This window comes from Cryptomeria japonica, chromosome 4, assembly GCF_030272615.1.
Source record: "Cryptomeria japonica chromosome 4, Sugi_1.0, whole genome shotgun sequence".
Lineage (NCBI taxonomy): Eukaryota > Viridiplantae > Streptophyta > Pinopsida > Cupressales > Cupressaceae > Cryptomeria > Cryptomeria japonica.
Window position 1 is genome coordinate 339,578,363 of NC_081408.1, and position 6,930 is coordinate 339,585,292.

Genomic DNA, 6,930 nt, shown 5'->3' on the forward strand with positions numbered 1-6,930 from the left:
AGGATTCATTGATCTAGTATTATCACAATCTGCACTTGGCCTTCAATATTTTCTCCTCCTAACACTGTTTATCCATTACCTATCAAGTACAGAACTCTAAAATCCATGGCTATTAAAATACATAAGACAACATTGTAGCATCTTATAATCATCTATTATAAAACCAAAGCACTTGGGAGTGATTCTTTTGTTTGTCACAGTCCAGGAAAACAGTGTCTACTAGAGCCTTGAATAACTGACTAGAAAGATTTTTAATTCCTTTTCTTTTTCCTTCTGATTTTTCACTATCACTTCCATCCTCTGAGTCAGATGCCCTCGGCCTTTTTTTTTTTTTTTTTTTCATACTCATTGTCATGCTTTGAATTATTTTTCTTTCTTGGTGACTCCTTACTGATCTCACTGTCAGTTTCACTCTCAGAATCTGAGTCTGATGTACCAGAATCTGATGAACCTGATGAACTAGAAGAATTGTCATTAGAGGTAGATTCATCTAACTCAGGAATAGACTTTTGCTGTTGCATTACAAGCCTTGGCATATTCTTCAAATACTCACGTAAACTCTCAGTGATACCACCAAGACCAATAGAAGTAAAGAAATTGATAGAAAATCGTGAATTTTTGGGATTGTCCTTTGGAGAAATTGAATCAAAAGACTCCTACATTGTTGGATCGTTCAACCTTTCATTAAGCAACAATATACCAAGCTGTTCTACGAGCTCCTGCAAGAGAATCTTTATAAAAATATGGGAAGAGGAAGTAGTATCTTCCTCTGTCTCATGTATATAAGCAAGACAATGCCCTGGAAGACCATCTGTGCCAAGTAAGTGGGCAAAAAAAATTGCAACATTACGTAGTTTATTTGTTTCCAGTCTGTGTATCATAGAATACTGTTGTACAAAACACTTATCAAAAAATTCCTCATAAATTTTATTGATCATACAAAATATTTTCCCAAGAAGACCATAATAACGAAGGTATGTTCTCTCTTGACAAGGTTCAAGCTTGATCTTTAGTAGCTTATGACTAGCTTCCTCAAAATCAACACTTGACATGATTGTCAAATAAATTGTACGTCTTAAATTGACCAAGTTTGTCTCTGTCTCATCCTATATTGTCAGTCCTTCCTCACCTTCCTCTTCATCATCATCATCATCATTTGAATCATCACGTGAATCATTCTCCCCTTCTACTTCATCTGAAGAAGCATCTCCAAGGATATCTTTCTTCAATTTTTCATAGGTTGCCTCATGCTCTAAGAAATTAGGATCTGGCTTGAAAACATCCAAACCAACTTCTTGATCAAGTTCATCTTCTAGGAAAACTTCATGTGTTAAAACTAATTTGGACGCACAACTGGATGACCCTCGAACTTAGCTTTGCGAAATGCAAAAAGGCCTTCAATTAAAAACTGTACTCGTTTGTCAATTTCCCCCTCATGGAGAATACCTCTAAATCTTTCAAAAATCCCATAGAGACCTTTGGGTGAAAGGTCTTGCAACAAAGAACCACATTCTTTCACGAAGGCAACAACAACCTCTACATTGTCATCTGTAGGGTTCTCTAGTAAAAGGGTGAGAATTTCCAAGGCAATGATCTCATGTGCAACTTGTTGATTCACTAAATGAGCTATGAATTTGGTTGCTGCTATCAACATGTGCTTGTCATTGCGTTTGTATGCCCTCTTAAGCTGCAAAATAATTCTTTGCAAAAGTAGATTTCCAACTTTAGGAAATTTTGTATTTACCACAACAACCAACGCAACAAAAACATCTGTAAATCTAGGGGATGCCATTTAGGATTTCATACAAGACCTACGAAATAGACCCCTCCCATGGATGAGATTCTCTGCAAACAACTCTGGAATGATGTTCTTGATGGTAGATGCATTTACCTTGTTTACTAACCCATTGATACTCTTCCAAAGGGCATCCCATGTCATGCACTGGTATTCCACACTGCTCTTGTCTTCCACATCTTTCATCATTTGAGCCAGCTTAAATGGGGGAATATAAACATCCCCGCTTCTTCCAACATGCTTCTCAGCTCCTCTTATAGTACCTTCGTGATTCCCATTCTGAGATGGAGTAGACACAACACCAGAAGTTTTCACTTCCACTACCTCTCTATCCCTCTTGTTTCCAGAAGCCCCTTTACCACTTAATTCGTTCTCATTTTTTTACATAAACCCATCAAGAAGCATGAGTTTTTGCATATAAGCTCGCCTAAATATTTTATAGTTATTTTTCATCAAGATTCCCTTAGGAGTTGGCAGATCCTGCTTCCATAGTTTAATTCTATTTTCTCAAAGGACAATCCTCAAAATCCATGCATTGCAAACAACTTTTTACACCTTTGTTGGTTGTGGTGGCGTCACAGAGAGTTTACATCAATAAATGAAGAACATGCCAATGCTTTTAATGCAGCAGTAGAAGTCTATCTCTTATTCAATATCTCTAGTGAAACCCCCATGATCTTTTGTTGGAGTAGAATTTGTTATATTCTAGAAAGGGTCTTGTCCTTTGTTGATGGGATCTTAATCTACCTCAAGAAATAATTGTTCTTATCTCCAACAAGAAGTGGAACTAAATGAAGATCTAGCACCATGAAATGAATCCTCAAAAGGATTACTATAGTTAGTTTTGGTAGATAATGATCTGGGTAAAATACTAATGTGGCTTTAGGAAACATTATGTACTAGCTTAGCATACTCTAACAACTTTGGTGTGACATGCTACATCCAATTAAGTCTCCATCGGTATCTCTATTGTGTTTATGGATTGGGATTCAATGTACTCTTTTTATACACAGATTTTACTTTCAACTGAGGAGGTTTGTATGTACTTACTTGTCTTTTGATTGTATCCCTATTTCAAGAATTTCTTCTATCAACAAATCATTTGTTGTAAGTTGTACAAGTGGAAGCTTGAACATGCCTTCCATTGTAGCCTTGTTGATACGTTCAACACCATCTTGTGCAACAAATCTTTAGAACTCCACTATTTCATTGAAGAGTGAGTAGTAGGGACAATATAGGACACTTACGGAGGTTTTTCAAGAGAGATAAATAGACCTAAATATTATGGCTTAATAATGATCAATAGGTAAACAGATAAGAAACTCTCAATATCAAAATGACTTTCTCAATTGTCTTTACTAGAAGTGGATAGATCTGCTAATAATGGCTTTATGACTGTATGTCAACTTAATCCAAGAGCTAGAACTAATATGCAATATCTAGATTTATGATCTCTATAATATAACAATCCCATAATTATGTTTCCACGCATCTATACCACAACACAAACATCATGCTAGTGTGCAGCCATAGCAATTGATATCCTAATTATAGAATGTGAAGTATGCACATAACTATGAATAAAGATTAAGAAAAACAAAGAAAGATGCTTATTGCAAATATAAATGACTAATGGACAAGAATTGAATTCATTGTAGATAGTTTTGAATATCAAATTCACTTATTTGTGTGCATTTAGTAACTCATGTACTTGTGGCCAACCATTTATCTCTTTCATAAATTAAACACTTATTAATAACATTAAATGGCTGAGTAATTATGTTTTAGTTGAAATTGAAAATTAAATATTTTATTTCAGGACAGCTCACACTATTCCCTATCATATTTTAGACTCTCGATTTTGTTAGTAGTGGTTTGATGTCTTTGGAGCTGATCATTACATTTCTTTAGTTACGTGTGTCAGCGTACTCCCAGCCTGTACCAAAATGGGAGCTTTGGAACAAGTTATGGACATCCATCAAAGCATAAAAGATAGAGGAATTTTGTCAGATGTAGTTGCAACTGCTCTATTAACATGTATACAAAATGTGGAAGCATAGGCAAGGCACAGGAATTGTTTGACGGATTGCCTCAAATAAATGTGGTTTCCTGGATTGCAATGATTGCCGGATATGCACAAAATGGATTTATTGAGAAGGCTTTAGAAACTTTCAAGCAAATACAATCGGCAGGTGTAAAGCCAAATTCCATGACCATTGCTACTATCCTCCCCGCCTGTGCCAAAATGGGAGATTTGGAACAGGGTATGGACATTCATCGAAGCATAAAGGATAGAGGAATTTTGTCAAATGTTGTAGTTGCAACTGCCTTGGTAGACATGTATGCAAAATGTGGAAGCATAGACAAGGCACGTGAACTATTTGATAGAATGCCTAAAAGAAATGTTGTCTCATGGACTGCAATGATTACTGGATATGCACAAAATGGATTTGTCAAAAAGGCTTTAGACACTTTCAAGCAAATGAAATTGGAAGGCATAAAGTCAAATTCCACAACCTTTGCCAGAATCCTCCCTGCCTGTACAAAAATGGGAGCTTTGGAATAGGGTATGGACATCCATCAAAGCATAACGGATAGAGGAATTTTGTTAGGTGTTGTACTTGAAAATGCCCTGCTTGACATGAATGCAAAATGTGGAAACATGGACAAGGCTCGTGAATTGTTTGATACGATGCCACAAAGAGATGTGATCTCATGTGCACAATCAGCACACACGTATACGGGAGGAAGGGATTGCTACTACAAAATTGAACACTCACTCCTTAATCACAGTTCTATGGTTTTATGAGATTAAACTAGGGCAATTAACCACCACATGTATATTTTTTGCAACATGAAATTAAAAGCTAGGGAAATTTGAATCTACCTCATGTGCGGGATTGCAAGCAATGCCACAAATGCCTTCAACGTGGGTTTGATATTCTTGGGGGTTGAAGTCGCCACGGACACCTACGCAGGAAATTTGCAATACAAATGAATTCCCCTCTTCTTTGTTTTTTAAGTAATGGCCGTTGTTGTCAGAATTACAATGAACTCGAGCACTTTTAAAAAAAAAGAAAATTCTCATTGCTAATGCCTTCTTCATCGAAACCAAATGGGAAATTTTCGTCGGAATTACGACGAATGCGGGCATTTTTTCAAAAAAAATCAAATTTGGCCATAATATACCTTCTCCGTCGGAAACCTTAGTCAGAAATCTAGTCCAAATGTATTAGTGTGGGCCCTCCATGCATTTCCCTTTGGAAACTTTTCCTTTGCATGCTTTCCTTTAGCACAACCTTCATAAACCTCCTTGTGTTCCTCAACCTTGGGCAAACCAGAAACTAATGCATGCGAGGTTAGAAACTTCAAACTATGAAAATTTAAATGCCCATACCAGAGATGCCATAAGAAACTTGAATCCTCATAAGACATATTTTCCAAGATGTTGTTATGTTCACCAAACCTCAAGGGGAACATCCTATTTCTTATCATAGGAACAACAGTGATCACCCTATTGCCCTTATTCTTATCATAGATAGTACATGTCTTATTCTCAAAGACTACTTTATAATTTTTCTCACATAGCTTCCCAACACTTATAAATCGTGCTTCAATTATGGAGTATAATAAATATCATGAATACTCTTTATACCTTCTTTTGTTTGGGCCTCCATAGCTCCTTTGGTAGCAACCTCCAATGATTTATCATCACCAAGATGGATCTTGGATTTGAAACTTCCATCCTTTGTTAACAAAAACTTCTCATTCCTTGTCATATGGTTAGAGCATCCAGAATCTAGGTACCAAACATCTTTACTAGTATTTTCACCCTTGGCATAAGATAAAAATAAGTGATCAGGAGGATTTTCACTACTTTCTTGAGCATAGTTAGCACTTTTACCTTCTTTCAATCTGCATTCTCTTTCAAAGTGGCCATGCTTGTTATAATGGTAACATTGAACATTTCTCTTATCAAATCCACCTCTACCTCTTCCTCTTGAGCCACCTCTACCTCTACCTCTTGAATAATTTTGGCTTTGCCGTTTACCTTGGCCTTGATTGATTTTGGCACTACTACTTCTTGCATCTTCATTTTTTGTAATTTGTAATTTAGAGGAAAACACCTTCTCTAAACCTTCAAAAGAGTATTTTAATCTTTCTTCATGAGACATCAGGGATGCAACCAATTGATCAAACTATAGTTTTGTCAAATCCTTTCTTTCTTCTATGATTATTGCAACATGATTCCATCTAGGTGCCAAAGATCTCAACACCTCTTTTATAAAAACTTCATTTCTTACAATTTCCCCAAGTGTAGCCATTTTATTGACCACATCTTTGACTCTGACACAATAATCACTTATACTTTCAGCTTCTTGCATCTTCAAATTCTCAAATTCTCGCTTCAAAGTTTGAAGCTTGACCACTTTAACTTGATCACTACCTTGGTAAGCTTCTTGTAGAGTCTTCCAAGTATCTTTGGCAGTCGTTGCTCCTAATATTCTTGGAAATAAGCTCTTATTAAGAGTTGTCTAAATGCAAAACAAAGATTGAGCATTCTTTTTCCTTTCTTCCCTTTTTATTGTTCTTTCATTAGCTGTAAGGGCATTCCAATTAGCTGGCTCCTCATAACCTGATTCAATAATCTCCCACAAATATTTTCCAATAAAAAAGGTCAGCATCTTAATGCACCAATTATCATAATCATTCCCATCAAATTTTGGAATGTGTATATGGTTAGAATTTGACATCATTAACTTTGGCGAAATTCCAACAATAAAAATTTAACCCAAAATTATTTTACCTGCTCTGATACCACTTGTAGAATCTAAAACTAACCCTTTTCTTATAGCCAGTTGACCAAGAAAATATAATAATAGAGAAAACAACTAACAACAATAAAAATTACAGAGACAACATAAAACACAACTCAAAATTTAAAAAATAGAGTTCTCTGTTTTTGGAACATCACACACATTCTATATTGTTGCTTAATAAAAAGAATACAAATATTTCCTATAAATAGAGTTTTCCAACTTCACTAACAAAAGAATTGAAAAGCTTTAAAAATAGAACATACAGTACTAAGGATAGAGCATGCTATGAATGCATTTATTTGGTGGAAAAAATCA

The 6,930-nt window shown here is 35.6% G+C and overlaps 1 pseudogene; it reads right to left on the reverse strand.

Annotated features, from left to right (window-relative positions):
* Nucleotides 1-512: 512 nt before the first annotated feature.
* On the reverse strand, nt 513-6,120 carry LOC131875127 (uncharacterized; annotated as a pseudogene).
* Nucleotides 6,121-6,930: the final 810 nt, after the last annotated feature.